This window comes from Anas platyrhynchos, chromosome 3 (assembly GCF_047663525.1).
Source record: "Anas platyrhynchos isolate ZD024472 breed Pekin duck chromosome 3, IASCAAS_PekinDuck_T2T, whole genome shotgun sequence".
In the NCBI taxonomy this organism is placed as follows: domain Eukaryota; kingdom Metazoa; phylum Chordata; class Aves; order Anseriformes; family Anatidae; genus Anas; species Anas platyrhynchos.
Window position 1 is genome coordinate 33,955,211 of NC_092589.1, and position 19,039 is coordinate 33,974,249.

At 40.0% G+C, this 19,039-nt stretch overlaps 1 long non-coding RNA gene across 3 annotated transcripts in view; it reads left to right on the top strand.

The window, feature by feature from the left end:
- Positions 1–70: 70 nt before the first annotated feature.
- LOC110354545 (uncharacterized) overlaps positions 71–19,039 on the top strand; it is a 46,761-nt gene continuing 27,792 nt past the window's right edge. For all 3 annotated transcript variants that reach the window (XR_005264506.2, XR_011808153.1, XR_003496200.3), the window contains exons 1-3: positions 71–209; positions 14,807–14,908; positions 16,107–16,302. This is a non-coding gene — a long non-coding RNA (uncharacterized lncRNA). The remainder of the gene's footprint in view (positions 210–14,806; positions 14,909–16,106; positions 16,303–19,039) is intronic.

The following is a 19,039-nucleotide window of genomic DNA, read 5'->3' on the forward strand; positions in this document are numbered from 1 at the left end:
TTGCCTCACCCTAAATACTGAGGCCAAGCAGGGACAGCTGTGAAGCAGCCTGGCTAAGAGAGGTAGCTGAGGCTCTGGGAGCTTTGGGCTGGGCCTGCCCAGATCTAGGGGTTGCCTACAGCAAACCATGGTTGAGGGAGAAGAACGAGACTGGAAGTCCTAGCAACCTCTAGAGGAGAAGCAGGAGCCCACGCAGGGATATACTTCTGGTGAGAGCTGTTTTAAATACACACTACGTTCCCCTTTCCTTCACCTGCTTTTAAATGCAGTGACTATTCACCAGCTATGGAGGCAGTGAAGGGTAGTCACAGAATCACCTAGGTTGGAAGAGACCTCCAACATCACTGAGTCCAACCTCTGACACTAACAAGTCCTCCACTAAACCATGTCACTAAGCTCTAGTGGCTGGGTGGCCTGTGTGGCCCTGCACAGCACAGACACCTTTTGGGCATAATAACTGTCTGTAATAGCTGTGGATATGCTGAACCATCAAATTAGATTGAGAAAAATAGAAATTATTTACACAAATTTTAGTGTGCTTTGTCACCGTGTCTATTGATTTTGTTCTGCTGCTGCAGTGTGTTTAATTGAAGATCTGCATTCTCAGGCATTTTTATTTTCTCCACGCTGTATTTGGTGCTGTCACTTACTCTGTATCAGTCTGTTGCTACCATTCACTTGATGTTTTTGAGGTAAAAAAAATAAATAAAAAATCAGAGTTACTTGATATATATATGTAATTCTGTCATTAGGCATATTGAGATTGAGTAATCACATTTAAAAGTGTCCATAACCACGATTTTGCTGTAGCAGAGGAAAAATCCTAATTATAATATATTTCATAAATACTTCGATATAGTACAGTAGCTCTAAGTCACTTGTAAAATGGCTGCTACTCTGTTGTGAGTGTCTGGTGGTGAAATAAAACATGAAAATAATGTTGACTAAAACCAGAAAAGAGATAAAATGGTATTCTTATGCCAATTCAGATAAGGTTGACAAAAAGATATGCTTTTGCTTGTAAAATTCAGTCTTTACCCTTCCTTATTTCCTGATGTACTTAGTGGCCTTTTCACCAGACTGCTGCTGCTCTCACAGTGCGTGTTGCAGTAGTATTTGCAAACCAGCTCCATATGGTTTCCAACAGTTTTTAAAAATAGAAATAGTGGAGCATGTTGCTTTAAATCCAAATTTATCTCTATTGGATAAAAAATGAACATTATAAACCCAAGAGCTACTGGTGAGCAGTCGGAGACTTATTAACATTTATTTTAAATGTCATTTTCAAAGTATTGGCTTTTTTTTTTTTTAACTCAATTGAAGAGTAAGTAATAACTCACATAATAACTTAAGGATGTTTTCTACTGTATAAGTAATGACAGCATCCTTGGCTGGACAGATACGGAAAAGAAAGAAAAGGTTAATGCCAAGCGGGGGCTGTTGCAGCAAACAACCCTAGCAGATGTTGTCAGGTGCCCCCGACCAAGAATCACATCAACTAGAATTGACATGGGAGTTAAAAATTGGTGGTTCTTTTTATTTGTTCAGTTATGTTCTTAACCTTCAGAGTATATGTTTCCAAGGTTTTCTGTGTAATCCTGGGGATATAAATATAAGGGAAAGGGAAGTAAAAGTGATATTATGATATATCAAATGACTCCAGGGTTTAAGGGGCTTAAAGCACCCCTCGTATACAGAAGGGCTTACAGGTGAAATTATGAGAGTTGGCAGTGCTGGTGAACAGTCTGTTAATTAAAAATGTGCTGCAATGACAGGAAAGTCTGCCCAGTTAACACTTCTTACCTATCTGTTGTTCATAGCTATGGTTGCTGTCACCAGGTGGGTGATGTAGTATAGAAAAGAATTCTAAAGAATTTCTGCTTGTAAATAGCTGCTGCTTCTACAAATACTGCTATAGGAACAATACCTATGCGTGAAGTCCTGGACATATTTCAGTTTCCAGGCTGGGGCACAAATCCTTGGTGTTTATTCATAACAAGGTTTTTTAGCCTTTTCCATGTGCTGAGTGTGTTTCTAGTATATTCGTCTTTCACAACCTGAGTCTTAATTTACAATTCACTTGCTCTTCTAATTCTTTTGAAACAAAATGCGGTCTTCAGGGTAGATATCTTAAAGCTATATACTTTTATACTGACTTTGTGTTTTTAAAAAGTTCAGTAAATTATTTGGACTTTTCAAGTAGTGTCTGATTCCCACCTCTGATTTGTGCCCTTTTGTGCACAGATGTCCCTTGAGTGCAGTGTGCAACTAGAGAGACTATGATTTGTTTCTTGCTGTTAGTGAAGAGAATAAAGGATCGAACTCTTTGCAGTCTAACCACTTCATACACATCTGCATCTAAAAAAAAAAAAAAAAAAGGCATAGGCACCTCCTTTAGTCAAGGAAGTTCCTCAGCTGCAGCTTGAAGGAACTGAGGGAGGGCAGAAAGACTATAGCAGAGGATTCCTCATGTCACTCCTGTCCTCCTTTTGTGGTCTTCTGTAGGAATCCACTACCCAGTCCTGGCAGAGACAGCTTTCTGTGCTAAGGGGACAGTGGATCTGGCCCAATATGGCCATTCTTGTGCTTCAAGATGGAGGGCGTTCTGGCCTCAGCAAGACATTTCACAGTACCATAATAAATACTGACTGCACAGTTAAAGAGTTAAGTTTAATTTATCTTCGTTCACAAACTGCTTCTTAAAGGCTTTTCTGTTTGCTCATCTCCACCGGATCTTAAACAGAGACATTGTGTTGCTATGGAAAGCGGTGAGCAAGCAATAACAAATGCTTCCACAGAAAGAAGCAAAGCACCCTGTTAACCATCAGCCATGCAGATATGACTGGGAGTGGAAAAGAAAATATGGGAGAAAATACAAAACCATTTCCAGCTTTCATTCTCTCTTAATGTGAAATATGACCTGATTTTCTTCTTTCAGCACTGTATGGTGACATTCGTGTGATCCTGGAGAAGAGGGTCACTTGCTGATAGCAATTTCATTATTCAGGGATACCTGCCACAGTCACAAATAGCAGTTTGAAATAAGAGATGTTGAAAAGCCTTGCCTGAGTTACACTTCACGTATGTGTATCTTACACTAAGCCAAAAAGAATAAGGGATTTTTCCTTCTATGATTTTCTTGGTCCCAAGAAATTTCTTCACGAGACATGTGTGGGAATATAATACCCACAATCCAGTCAGACTTTGTCTTGCCTCCAGACTCTGAAAGCATTGGAGAAATGTAAATTAGAAAAATTTGACATTGGCCTTGATCTTTGCTTTGCCACCTAAGATGCTTTCCAGGGTCAGCCTTGAAATTCAACACAACACCATTCTGTTGGACGAAAGCAAAAGTTGCACAGTAGAGCTATTTTATTTTTAAAAATATGACTGCAAGAGCTTTTTTTTTTAAATGGCCACATAGGACCCAAGTCATTTTAAACAACTGAGCCTTTTCATTCTGAAGTCTCTGCATGTTTTTTTCCAGTTTTGTTTTTATAATGTTCTTGACTAAGCAAAGTTAAAGTCAATACTCATGCAGCGTACAGGAGTTGACATTGTAGGTCTTTGTTTGTAGAGGTGGGTTGTGTTGTGACAGGCTAGGACCAGACCGTGGTTACGTTGTTCCTACTGAAGACAGACATTACTAGGCCAAATTCTGTAGGATTTGCACAAAACTCAGAAAGAAACTTTCCCAAAATACATGTAAGAACAGTCAGAAATGGAGTTTAGCAGCTCCATGTTTTTCACACCGTAACTTTAAATCCCAGATCATCCTTTTTTTGCAACTGCTGCTCATGCACGGCTCAAAAATGTCTAATTAAAATGTAATGCAAATGTAAAAACTCAGCTAAAAATAGACATCAGAATTTCCTTCCACACAAAGTTCTAATTAGGTGTGAGGTGAAGCCTAGTAAACAGCAAATTCCCAATTAGCTGAAATCAAGCTAATTTCTGTCAGCAAGGAATGGTGGGGAAGTCTGAGAAATGCTCGCTGCCTTTGAACTGAATCTGCAGCAGCAGTTGCACCCTGTTAGTCTCCCTGAATCAGCAACACATCTATTTGTCAGAAGAATTAAATCATGACTTGGTTTTTATGATTTGTCCATCTGTTCCAGGCTATAAAATGCAGAGTCTTTTGTTACATCTTTTTCAGTAGTCTTTTTGCAGTTGTCGATGCTCATGTAAATGAGGGGCTGCCTTTCTTCTCTCAGGAGACAGCTTTGCTTTGTAAGGAGTGCAGTAATCCACCCGTGCACATCAACGTTTTTTTTTAGTTACACATCCTCATTTTATCTGCGTTTTTGAAGAATTTTGAAGTTGTTCAAAGAACACTCAGGCTGGATGTGGTACACAGCACTCCACAATGCTTCGTTTCTTAACCTCATTTCTAGCTGGATTGCCTGAAGCAGATGAGGGCTTGGGATATGCCCATGATTACATTTTGAGTCAGTGTATGAAACGGGATTAATGAAAGACTTTTTTTACTAAGCTTTAGTCACCGCTCTGTCTGAAAAGAAAAATATTTTCCAGTGAGTGATTTCGACTGAATCCAAGTTTGTAAATTCAAGTCTTTTAATTAGGTTTCCCGCACCAGAAAATGCATTAATCTGCATTACTTGTCAGGAAGGTAATATACCTGCAACATAACAAGACGATCCTGCAGAGAAAGTAACGTAGACGTCTCTGGACATCAAAAACATGCAATAGTGTTTCGCTTCTCCCTTGGTAGGGAATCAAAGAAGTCTTGGGTGCTCCAGTTCAAACCACATCACAGCTGAAGCGTCCAAAGAGAATCTAACGTTTCAGATAGAGCCACCGCTATGTAAAACAATGCCACAAGAACATTCCCATGTCAAAACCACAATTTTTATAGCCAGCTGAATAGCTCTTTCAAGCAATAAGCAATCAGTTCATATATAAACCTTCTTCCAACTAAAACAGAGATCCGCTGTGTATCTGTTCAAGGAGAGTGCTTAGCCTAGACTCTAATCTCCAGAAATTGGCATAATTTGAAGGCACTCGAGAGAACAAACACTCAAATTACACACTGTTAAAATAGGAAATGTGCTAGAGTTCTTCTACTGACATGCTTTGTTGGACATTTCTCCAGTTGTGCTGCTGTCCAAATATAACTGCTTTGTGTATTAGCTTGAAAGGCATTATGAGGGTCATGTTTTCTATACATGGACCGAGATGAAGGCTGCAGATCTAACTTAGAAAAATGAAAAAAGATGGCAGAGTCTGGCCCCCAGTATGGAAAGCTCTTCTATGGATATGCCATGATGGCTATGGGGGGAGAGCTGGCTTCAAAGAGGGGTAGAGATCAGGTCTGTCTTCTGCTGGTGTCTCCAGCTGCTTCCTGCTTTTCCTCTGTTTATAGCCCGGTGCCCCAGGGAATTGCCCTAGTTATACCCCCTAAGAAACACAGTTCAGCCTCATATGGCAACAGAGCAAGAGCAGGCCAGAATAATGGTGCTGTTTCCTCCAGTCCCTGGAAAAGCTGGGTGCGTGTCAAGACAGCTCATACAAGCTTGCTCCCTTTTTCTCTCTTCCCCTGTTGCAAGAAGAAGGTTTTCCAGACTGCAAAGCAGGACAAATATCAAAGCATCCTGTGACTGATGGCTCTCTCCTCCAGTTACCTGAGCTCTGGTCACAGCTGAATTAGGAAAACATTTGTTCTCGGGTCATTGCTCTGCAAGGAACTGGAGCTCCTCATGCCAACGCTCTTCTGAATCAGTGGAGCAAGTTTCTGTGGAGCTGAGAGTATCAAGGTGAGGAGAAAAAAATAAGTTGACCTTGGAAGTTTTGTGTTTTCCTCAAGATAAGCAAGAATGGAAAGGCCCCATTTCTCACATTCTTCAGTACTACTTTGTGTTTTAAAAGATTATTTCTAGCTCTCTCAAACAAAAGTGTCCCTGGCCTCTGGGTACCAGGGAAGAAATTATGGGTTTACTTTCCTTCATATAAAGCACGCTCTCCAAAACATCTACTGCTAGAAAAAAGCTATTTCAATGCTGTTTCAGTAATTTTGAATAATTCAGTCCCTATACCAGGGCTCCAGCACATTTTGAAGGGACATTGCGGTTAGAAAAACATAAATGAAATGGTACACGTGACCTTTCAGGATCTGGAAGCCTGCTGCCCTCCCGGTTCCTTGCTTATTCAGGAAATTATCTTTTTTGTAATGTTGACGTTCACATACACTAATGGAAATCTGTTCTGTTTCCTGGCCCTGGCACTAAAACCCCCACAAAAGGGAGCATCAGGCTCAGAATGAAGTGAAGTGCTAAAGGAAATAAGAATAATAATCTTGAATTTCATTTATTGGTCTTTTTTAAATCTTCGCTTGGCAAGGTTTCTATGAAAGGACTGAAGTTTAGTGTTTCACATATATTTAACACCTGGTTAAACACCATGTGAGTCCATGACAGTGGCCAAGTACACCTCATTAAGGAAAACTTGTGACTACTGTCCTCACTAAGTCCCAGACATTTCTATGGACTATCGTGAATTAATTCTCTAAAAGCTTTTTCAATAAAGCTTTGTCCCAACTGTGTGTCCAAATTAAGTGAAATACATTTTATTGAAATAACCACCTCCAGCTGTGCTTCTTTATATCGCTTGGAAATGGGTTTTTAAGAATGCAGGGGACAGATGTTTTTACAAAGCAAAACAAAACTATTGACACTGTAAAAGAGAATTCCTCTTGACACCTGCCAGTGCCTGGTCCTGTGGCTGATATGTCCCTTACTTTTTTGACTTGTTTATGTACCAACTAACTAGCATCTTGGCAACTTTCTGGCTTCTGATCTTCTGCTGAGTGCTACAGGCCAGGTACCTTTTATTCCCTTCTTTCACCTTCCTCTTTCACCCCCAGAGGCCAGAAGTTCATTTTACATCTCTTTGGAGCAGCCAGCTTCACTAACAATACGTGGAACAAGATTATGTTCAAGAAAGCACTGTTGATTACATTAAAAACTAGAGAGAAGAATTAGATGAAACAAAAGGTGAACAGAACAAACTGCCCTGGATCTGGCAGCTACCCAAAGTCTGGCTCACCAGGTTACAATCTCATAGTTATTAGTGATACATTCAAGCACACTAGGAAAATGTATTGGTGCTTATCTGACCTTTCTTCTCATAATATGCTCCACAGATCTGTTAGGAGAACTTCAGCCAGGAAGCAGCTGCAGGGAAGAACAGTTCTGGCAGTCCCGTACACCAGGGAAGTGCTTCACTTTTGAAGGTCCCATCAGCTGAGAAAAGTCTCCCTTGCTAGGACAACTGGAATCCCCTTTTAAATTTGGCAGGTGATGTCAAATGTATTTTGAGGACACACAAAAAAAACAAGCAACACTTTCACCTACTGCAAAACATGACCAATTCTACCCACTAATATCAGTGTTTCCAAGCCATTGTGTGGTAATTCCGGCTTTCTGCTAGACCTGTCTAAGATGGGCAGAATAGGTTGTCCTCATTAACTGATAAAAGGAAATCTTTAGCTGTGACTATGCACACTTTGGCATTTCTCTTTATAGAAAGCTCACAGACCTGTCACCAGGGAAATACATTCCTCAAAGAAGAGAAACAGAATTATTATTTAAAGATGGTAATTCAAAATTAGGTAATTTGTATTTAAGTAAGTCTTCTGCAGGCAAAAGCTCCTGCCAAAAGACAGGAAACTGCACAGGCTAAGCCTGGCTTGTCAATGTGCAGAATCTGATGTGTGAGTTGGTACAACATAGTCCTTAAAACAAAAGGCAATGATACCCTGCCTTCAGATTGTCTTTGTTTTCAAGGATGTACCTTAGATGCTTCGCCAAGAGGTCAATATTTCTTGAATCGCTTGAGTTAAGGACTGCCAGAAGGTTTGAAAAAAATTGCTTGTCAGAACAATGAGTGTAATAGTTGGTCTCACTAGAGAAATCTGTCAACTTAAGGTTCAGAAACCTATCGCCCTACAGAAACAAGCAGTCATTCAGAAGCATAATTCATGGATAGGAGGCGTGAGGACACCTACTGCAGTGTTTCAGTGTGCACCTGGCTTAGATTCTGTTCTGAAATTTTGCAGGATTGGAGTAAGGATGGTGGCTTAGGAAATTCTTTAATGCCGATGCATTGACAAAACCGTTCAGAACAGGGAAATAAAGCACTAACATACCAGTGCGTTCATGGCATGTGTTCCTGTGCTTCTCAGTTATTAAATCAAGCTGTCACGTCCAGGTCTCTTATCCACTGGAGGAGCTGTGCTCTCTTTCCAATCCCTGTTCTCTGCATCAAGTTGCAGCAGTCTCTACAGAACGTCTCAGTTTCCACATGTGCCAGTTGTGAGAGCACACAATATGTAACCAGAACTGACAGGAGATGACAGCCACACAGAGAGAGTGTAAGATACAGAGCTTTTTGAAAGGGTGGAAGGGAGGACCAGAAGTGAGAGCAAGGAAGAGCAGGGCAGAACAGACATGACAGCCTAAAGACAGCTTAAAAGAAAGGAGAACCATGGAAACCATGTTGGATAAGGAAAAGGAAACTGAAAACAAGAAACAGAAACTATTTGCTATTTCAAAGGAGGAAGGGAGATTTCAAAGGCAGTAGAACCAGGACAAAAAAGGAAAGGGGGAGGACTATTAAAGTGAGGTTAGAACTGGTATAATAGAAAACAGGAGCAAGTAGGGACAGGTATGGGAGGTTAGAGATTGAGCAAATGTCCATAAATATGAGGAATGGGGAAGGAAGGGAGAGTTGACTTGAGACTTGAATTAACTGTTGATGAAAGCAATAAGAAATAGGAACAGAGAATGAAGAAAATATTTTGGGAATGCTAAGAAAAAGGAGGGATGTGAAGACATTGGGACAAAGGGGAGAAGAATAGACAAGTGTCATCTATGCAGAAGAGAGATGTAGAATAAAAAAAAAATCCAAACACAAAATAAAATAAAAAATGAAATCCTATCTTGTCTTAAGCTGTCAAGCTAAGAGAAAGTGATGAGGTGATCCATATCCTATCACAGTCCTGCGGGACTGTAGACTCCTTGCATATTATAGAAATAGGAAAAGCAACTTTTTTTTTTCTCTTTTTATCCTGCTGCAAAGCTACTCCTCTTCTGGATGCCCATGTTAGTTTCTCCAAAGATGACTTTGTTGTGCACAAATACACTGAAGTGTCAATATAAATGCATTGAAATGTATTAGAAGTTTTACATTTATCCTCCTAACCTACTTAGGTTATACCTTGAGTTGCAGTGACTGACACTTATGTTCTCTGTGAACCTATTCACACCGAACCACTCCTTCAGGAAAGCACTCACCAAATGCATGTGAGCACACACCAGTATTAAGTGGCACAGTTACAGGAAGAGAGACACAAGGCACAATATAATCCTTGCTTTGTAAAGCAATCCTCAGTGTTAGAGATGAACAAACTGACTTAGAAGGGCATTTGGGGACAAAAGGGTTTTATTATAGCCTTGAGATTTAGACGGATGTCTGTACTGCTTCTGATTATGATTTTGCTCTCAATTGGATTCATTGCCCCAGGAAAATTACTTTGCATTTGAGTTTAGTGGATATTTTTTAATTTCTATACATTTCTTAAGGATGTTGCAAATCTTTCTTAAGTAGTGGCTTTACCCCACAACACGCTAATAAACTGCAATGCTTAAATGAAATAAGAGGACGATTAAATAGAGTGGTGCTGTAAAGAACTTTCTAGGGTTTCTGTATATTCACTGCCTATTCAGGTCCCTCAAGCTCTCTCCTTTGAAAACAGGCGATGAATGAAACTGTAAGTGTAAAACTAGACTGAAGCATTAATGCAGAAAAATTGTAACATTGCAATAAGGCCAAAAAAAGGTAACTTGCAACAGGTATCAGATGTTTTTGGAGACAATTGTGGTGATTTCAGACCAGTTTAATGGAGCAGCCGTTTCATGAAGTGGTTAACCAGCTGCCATGCACGCCTGCTGCGCTCATCTTGCAAAATTGTTCAAATATTCATTGAGTTCTCTGCTACCTATGCACAGGAGCACACTTTCAAATGGTGATGCCTTGTCTGTATTTAATTCACTCTTTCCTCTAATGTGCAGACACATGGTGCGTACTGCAGGATGCTACAATGTAGGAGGCCACAGAATGTGCAGTGAAACTGCCTGAAACCCAATCTGTGCAAACGCCGTAATATTATCTATAAAAAAGTAAACTGTGAAATGACAAGTGAAAGAGAATGACTGTAGGCTGTGTGAGTATATAAACTGGAGATCAGGTCTGAGGGAAAAGAGGCTCAAATCCCCCCTTTCCTCTCCTCTCCTCACTAAGCTCTGCTGAGCACAGCGAAGTAACTCAGCAAGGTAAATTTAAATAATTCAGTTCCTAGCAGAAGAACCATCTCCTATTGTTATTCATTCGATCTTGGTATGAAGCCCATTTATTTTTTCCCCACTGGACCATTTAGGAAACCACAAAGTTATCGAGTTAGTGATCAAGACTTAATGAGATTATTTACATGCAAAAATAGCCCAGTCACTGGTTTGAACCACTTGAACTTCACATAATTCACGGGGAAATCAGAGGCACTGAAACCAGCTCCCCCTCTCATGGCCGGGAGAGCAGCTGCCTGGAGGATCGCGGTCGTGCCAAGGATACTTTACGCTCTGCAGATGGTTCCCTTCCCTCTCGAGTCTGAAGATAGAGATGTGCTGAGCAAGGCCTTTGTAACATTCCTGTTGAAAAGATAATAGCCAGAAATCAAGTCTGAGCAAAAAAAGGATAGCGGAATAGTTCCCCTAAATACAAAAATCTATCGATGGCCTTTTAGCAACAGCAACTAATTTGGTATTTCCTAAGCAGAGGCTTGATTGATGATACTTGGAAGGGATAATGTTTTTAAATGTTAGAACTGGAATGAAATTATATCATTGTTGATTGTAGTGCATGCCTGCTCACACCAGTTATCATCCTCCGCCTGTCTGAAGATTAATACTCTGTATATATACTAGGAGGGGAGAAAGTGGGAGCAAATTCCTTTCCAGCATTTTTTTAGTTCAGACAGACTTTTTCCTCTGGTCAGAAAGTCTTATTCCCAGCATTTTATATGCAGCAACTGCAGGAAAATGCATTGAAAAGCCTTGGTCCAGAAGGAGGCACACCGTTACTGACGGAGCTGCAAGCGGTGACAGCCTGGTTGTTCTGCTGCCAGATCAATACCATTTTCTGTAAGGTTAGTGCCCAGGGCTGCACTCGCATGTGGAGGTTTCTGATGGACACCTCCCAGAGGTATCTGTCACTGCAGACAGCCTGGTGTGTGCCTTATGCAACCAAAACCTTCCAGGAATGGGGTGTAAGTGCCCTAAGAAGGCATGCCAACAGGATGACCTTTCCCTAAGGAACTGAGAATTATCATGCCCTGAAGCGAGAAGGGGAATTTTACAGCTGTTGGTGCAGCTTAACTTTTGTCTGCTTCTCGCATGGCTATTTACAAGCAAGTGTCATCATGTGCCACCAGTACTATATATGGCTTCAAAATAAAGCAAATTTTCCTTTACCGATGAGAAACACGCCAAAACCACAAAATGCCACTGCAGGTCTTGCCAGCAGAAACAGAGAAATGTTCCTTCTGCGTCAACAAGAACTGGCTCTGTAAAGTAATTTGTGCTTTGTTTAACATCAGCATCGTAGCTGGCTTTAAATTGCTAACAGGAATGAAAGACACCGAGGAGCTGGTAAGAGAGGGACAGAAGGAATGGAGTCTGAGGAGGTTTCGTGTTATTAGAAGTTGCTCCACACCACAGTCATTTGTCAACCCACAAAGAAATTAATGGAGCCCGTAAACCACAGGACTCCCAACCATAAAGGCCTGCAGTTTGTACCTTATTTTGAGCACGTTGAAGTGGTATCCTGATGTGTGTTCTTAGTAAATTAAAACAGGATTTTACGGATAACATGCAAATACAGCGGTCACTGCTCCTCTGCAACTTGGAGGCCCAACTACTTTGGTGTTAAATGGATTCAATCCGTATAAAAGCAAGTGATAGAGTGATGGCAGGATTTCAACTTTTTTGCTTTGGTGGTCTTTTCCAGTGTTTTTTGGATAACCACTTATCAATTATCCCTCCAGTATTATTGCTGAGGGCACTGTCTCTGACAGATCTGCCTGTGTACTGCAAGCTTTCATGGAATTGCCAAAATTACTTCATTCACCATTTGAGCTTTCCTTCACTCAATTTAGGAAAGATAAAGGCATCTGTGTTCCCGTCTGCATATATACATACAGAATTTTTTCATTATTTCTAACAAGGAATCCTATTTTTTTGGACTAGTTTTCAAAAAGTCTTCTTTCAGACCTTAAGGCAACTGAAAATGTAGATATAAACTGACAGACACCGACATGTTTTTTCCAAATTAAGGCATAACGAAATGCTATTTTTTGTTTTACATTAGCGTCTTAACCTTCATATATCTCATAATTTCACTAAGCCTAAAAGGCTTAGCACCTACTAAGGCTTCTGTCAGCGATTTCAACTCCTTACGCTCCGTGTATAGTTGCAACAATTGTTATGTGCATTCCTGTCAGATATCATGGACCTTGTCTCACATAAGAAACAGGCTCCATTTTTAAAATATAATAATATGCAAAGCAATGTCTTGTCATAGTATTTGAATACAGGTATGTAAACTGCTCCCTTTCTCTCTGCCGTAACACAGAACCTCTCCTAATTGCTTTAAAAGTCCTAAGAGGGACTTCTGCTAATAGCTCCCCGAAACAAAAGGGATAGGAGGAGCATGATCCCAAATCCATGAGTAAGGAGCTAACATATTTTGTATCTATTCTACAGAGTAGACTTCTAAGGTTAACATAAATTTTAATTATTGGTTTTTGGGCTGTGACCTAAGACTGTTGATATTACTAGCAGTCAAGCTCTTAGTATCTGAGTGTAAAGTAGCACTTTTTTCTTTAACGGTACTGATTTTTTAAGCCAAACAGAAACTTTGGTTCTGCTTCTTTTAAAAACCACTCTGGCTCCATACCTATGGATGGCTTTCTCAAGTGACTGCCTTGTGAGAAGTGGCCAGAGTATCAGTGCGGTAATGAGCTGCGTGCCTCAGGCTTTGCAGGCAGTTGTTCAACTATGTAAGTCTCAGTTTTCCATTTCCAAAATGATAAAGAAAGAAGGCAACAATGGTTGTTGCTCCAAATTTACACTGTTTAGACAAGATAAGACAGCTTCTCGTTTTATTTCAGGCTGTTTACCTGTGTTTAGGATGGCTCATGGTGGTGGGGGAAAAGGTTCGTAATAAGTTACATTCTTCATAGAACAAGGCAAAAACATCTTTTTTTTCTTATTTGCAATTTGTGCTCATGTCTTATTGGCAAAAGCCCATCTCTGTGATGTTACGCAACTACATATTTCTAGTGCTTACACTGCTGAATGCTGGGTAGAGCACTCACCAAATCAGTCATCTATAAAGATACTTGGCAATCACTAAAAATCAGAATAGAACCCCCAGAGGGTGAACATGCTCCAATTTAGATTAATATTTCATATTAAGAAACACATTCCTGCTCTATTTTGGTTTTCAGGATGCCAAAGAACATGTTCTGGGCATGATTTGTACTAAAACCCCCCCAAAAGCCATTTTTTTCCTATCCCATAAACCTGCTAATCATTTATAGATAAGATCATTACAGTAAGCTCAAATTAGAGTGGAGGATCTAAATCTTTGTATCGTTAGTCAATCTTTCTGAAAATATTTTTTAAAGATCTGTCATAAATACCATCAGTTCTACCAATGTGTCCTTGTTTTCTTTATTTTTTCTTTTAAAAAAAAAAAAATCCAATGAAAAGGAAGGTTAAATAAAATCCAATTATTTATGGACATAAAACTACTTTCTAAACAACGCTTATCGCACAAGAAATATTCCAGAAGACTGATTTGTGATAATTATGTAAAAGTCAACTTGCACAGAGCTCCCTGCAAATATCTCCCCCAGTCTGCAGAACAACAGAAATGATTAAGTAGCTAAAGAGACTTTGCTATGAAAAACTCAGTAACTTTTGTCTGTACAATATATATACGTATGCACACACATCCACAAACGCAAGCACAAGGAGAGGGATGTCCAGCATTTGTGGTTTTATCCTGTGTTTGAGATAGAAATCTCTGATTTAATTTATTGGGAGTACTAGCCTAAATTTTTGAAAGAGGCTGATTAGCCAAATTCAAGGCACTTAAGAAGATTTTGAGAGGGAAGTTCATTTTGAAAATTAAGCTCTTTTTTCATTACAGGCACCTTTTCAAAGTGCAAACACCTAAAATCCATCTGCATCAGGTATTAAAAATAGGGTCAGTAACTGAAACCTCTGGAATTTTAGCATAGCATAGGAGACAAATAACGCACTGTAGGTACCTTGACGCCACAGAGAGTTAGCAAAATACCATTAAAATGTTACAAATACGAAAATAATTTCTCATCTGAAATCCAGCTAAAATGAAAATGTAGCTGTAAAAAGTAGTAAAGTAATCCTTTGCCTCATTTTAAAGCGGTTCTTAATAATAATTAAGGTTCTCTGAAAGATCTTTAGATTAAAAAAAATAAATAAAAAATAAAAGAGGAGAGAGTGGTTTTACCCAGTCAGTACCCATACAATTATTTTTTCCATTGCCTCCTCTTGATTCATGCACTTGCTGTCCATTAAACAGAACTTCTTCCTGTCTTCTTGTTTCTTTTCAGCAGCTGAAACCAAAACAAAATCAGAGCATACAACCCAAGTAATATATAGTGAGTTTCCATTCTTCTGTTCTCCAGGCTACGGCATTCCTGACAGCACGGTCTGGCCCTACCAGCTGCTGCAAACTAACAGCTCAGCCATCGCTGAGGAATACTGGCTGTTTCCATACCTCTGCACAGGTATTTTTTGGGAAAAGGGGCTTACACATGTCTCCTGCATCTTTGTTCTTAACTAGCTTGCTGCCTGTCTGGTCTGGCGATTCTGTGCCTGTTGCGGGCTCTCAGTGCCACGAGCGCTGCCTTCATCCCAAGGCTGCTTTTCCCTTCTTCTGTACCAATGGACAAAAAGCTTTTCACATGAAGACAGCTGATCAAGGATTCTTTTAATAGAACTTTTGAACAAAGAACGATATTCTGTGCCTTTCTCCAAATACCACAGAATTAGTGCAGCGCTGAAGGTTAATTTTCATATAGGTCCTGTGTAAAAATTGTGCACTGTTTGGAGGATAAAAGCCAAAGTCTGATCTCACTGATGTCAGATGAGATACCCCAGTGATGAATGTGGTTCTTGGCTTCCCAGGCAGCCGTCAGAGTCAATGTGTTTCTAATAAGATGGAGACTCAGAAGGGGCCAGGTGCTATATTAGTTTAAATTGTTAGGGTGGCAGGAATTGTGTAGGTTAGGAGATGGAAAACGCTTGCTGCCTTCCCTAAATTCGTAATCCTGGTCCAGTTTGGACTGGCTGAGGCTCTGACTGAGGCTTCCTTTATAAGTCCTTTATGTAATAGTAATAAAGCAAATACTTGATGCTGTATGCTTGTGAGAGACCTTAATTTCAACACTTCAATTTCTTGGTTATTTTGTTTTTGAGCAGAATTCTACGTGTCTCCCTCTAGGTAATTATTTTCTTTGTATTTTCAAAGCAGCCCTTATGCCTGCTATTTACATAAATCTTCAGTTCAAAGGTAGCTGACGTTCATTAAGTGTACTGCTGTACAAAATTCTTCATGCAAGCTAAACACAAAACCTGTGGCTCGATAATAATGCTGTAATGGAACAAAATGTTATATTGCAAAATGACGGTTATGCAAAGCTTCACCTAGACCAGAGTAATTTCAGACCACAGAGTTGTAAAGAGGCTGGCAAGGAGTGGAGTGAATGCTCCTGTTGGAGAGAGCCCCGTCACAGCTTGCAGTCACGCCAGGAGCACATCTGACAGCACCCCAAGGAGAACTTCTGGGGTGTCCACAGCATCACCTTCCTGGCGCTGGGCTCTTTTTCCAGAACAAGGGAGCTGCTCACCAGTAGCTGCAGTGCATCAGGATACCCCGTGTACCTGCAGCTTGGCAAAGCCATGTGTATTTTTCTGTTCTAACAGCACCTGCAGCAGCGTTCAGCGCCTCCACCCACTCACCTGCCCTCCCGAGAAGCAAGGCTATGCTTGTTAGCAGTGCTATGGCCCCAAGCTCCTCCTGCCTTCATAAATCCTGCATGTTTTCAGGGACCCAGGACAGAGATGTTGAGGAGGAAGTTGCAAGCACACCCACAGATAACAGAGCTTGAAAGAATTCCAGGTACCAGTAATGTCTTCTTTTTTTTTTCTTTGAGTGCTTATCTGGGAATGTGTTTACAAAGTATGTGACTGCATGCAGTACCTCCAACATACCACGGCACAACTGGAGAAGTGCCCTGCTGTCCCTTAAATCCTTCAAAACAGAAGGACTCTTTTTCTCAGGACAGAGCAGTCTCATGCCTGAAAGTATCCATATTTGTGTAGTGCAATTAAAAAGGGTGAATGAAGTCCAGATGGCAGCTCTGCAATTGCAGAGATGAAAACCTCCTACAGGGGAGGTCACTAGTACCATCTGAGCTGTGATGGAGGCTCAGATCGTACTGTCCTGCCCTGCCTTACAGGGGCTTAACAGGTTTTAACATCATCTGTGACCACTAAGACCATCTGTGTGGAGGTGACTGACCCTTTATGAGCTACAAATTTCAAAAAAAAACCAGGAGAAAAACCCTGTGTATTTCATCCTGTCAAGATTTTTTAAAACCACGCAAGAATAGTTTAGGCAGAAAAAATCATAGATTATTTTTTCAGCTAGGACCTCCTCTCACAGAGATGCCCAGGAGGACTCCTAAGTATGCCTTAGTCAGAAAAAAAAAAGGCCATTTTCACTGCGATGAAGGAGGGAGCTCAGTCCTGACCTATTGGGGAGTTAGGAACAGGTTCAGTTCCCTGAAGGACTAGGACTGATATCTGGTAGAGAACCTCACTAACACATCAATGAGTTCATTGGTAGCAGAACAAGAAAGGTTAGAAGAGCCTCTTGCTCTGAGAGCCTCAAATTAGCAGCATCCACCACACTAACAGATACAGTGCTTTTCTTTTGTAGGTTACTCCAAGTCTACTTGAAAGGTTGTTCCTCTTAATTAGTTCTACATCATGAAAGAGAAATTAGCTGCCTTCCAAAACAGTCAGTTTTGATGCCAAAAAAATGGGCAAAAGCAGGAGCAATACATATATTTTTCTTGGGGCAGCATAGCAACATTTTCCAGTCCACAAGTGTTAAGAGTGAAAGTAAGCAGGTATTTATTTTGCACACGCTATATTGAATTCACCCCTTGCAGAAGTGGGAGCACTGGCTGGGGCAGACAAGTTGCTGTGTCTGCCAGCTGTGTGTGCCAGCTGGTACAAAGGGAGAGAGCAAGGGGAATTGTCTGGTAAATAAAAACCTCCATTCAGGGGCTGCATGGCTGTAAATGTAACCAGCAGCCTCCACTTTGTGGGAGCAGCCCAGCAGAGCAGGCTGCTTGAGAAGTCTTCATCTTTTTCTTAGCACAACATGCAATCAGTTATCAGTGATGTAAACCCAGTCGTAGCACCTTGGCTTGTTATAACAGTGTAGCAATACTGAAAAAAGCTCAATAAGAGAAAAACAAGGTTGAAATATTTTATTACATTCATAGAGCTAAGAAAATGAAAATGTTGGTTTGTTTTACCTCTGCTGCTTAATACTGAGGTAAAGTCAGACAACATACCAGTACGCAGACATTCAGCATTGGATGTACAAGTATTAGAGTCAGCACGGAAGAAACTGCCTGCAAAGACTGTGCTCAACATATTACAGTCGATACAGGCTTGTATTTATTTATTTTCCTGATCTATGTATATTTGATATTTAGAAAAAAGAACTGAGATACTTGAGTGAAATCAGTCAGTGTCAGAAAAGAGTCTTCCAGTCCCAAAACTTGGAACTGAAAATAGATATTCCTAATTCCAAGTTAGTATACAAAGCATAAGGCTGTTTTTCTCTCTTTGCTTCTGAACAGAAGGAAAGTAGGAAATAATTTCAGTTTTTCATGTGACATTTAGCTTGATAAATCCTAGGAACAGAGAACCCATATATTGAACAAACTTCAAACCCCATCTTACTGAAAAATCCAACAGTAATTTCCTGCTCGTGATAACCAATTTTCTGAAGGAACTAATTTTTAGATATGGCTCACAGAGGACATGCATGAAATTAATAAAATAAATTAAAATTACTTTATTTGTGTATCTCAAGTGGCTACTTATGGGCACGGAGAACACCAGAATAAGAATAAGAGAACATTAATTAGTTTTACTCCATAAAATACTATTTGCTTTGGCAAGAGAATTTCTATTCTTTTAATATCTTAGAATCATTTCTCTTTAGCTTTATTTCTATTACATCTGTACGTGAACATTACTATACACTGCTGTACACTTTGCAGCTCTTCTAATTTCATACTTGCATATAAATTCTAATGTCTTTTCATGATTTGAAAATGCGTTGCAGTATTAATATTCCATGGTTACGTACAACTGTGGGCTTTAGAAGGTGTTTTTTTTTTTTCACCAGTACAATTTGATTCTCTGTAAATGGAAGTGGAAATTGTTCAGTCCAATGAAGCCAAGAAGCTGAAAATCACAAAAATAAAAGGGCCAAGCCTTGTGAACAACACTGTTATTAACTTCAGTTGAAAGACTTTATATAGAATGGTATATTTTCCCTGTGGAAAAGGGCAATATGATTAAAATTTGGGAGGAACCAAGGCCTAAATCAGAAGAAAAACATCTACCCTGATACATCTTCTTACCCAGTATGTTTTTATCTATCACACTACCAACACCTTATAAAATGGGAAAAATTCATTTGCACTTCCTGATGGACCTGGTATGAAGTAAGGAATGCCCGTCCAATATAAATGTCCAGGAAAGAACATAGAGAAAGCAACATCTCTGTGCTGAATGGTGTTACAGGGGTTAGGGTGCCAAAGATTTCA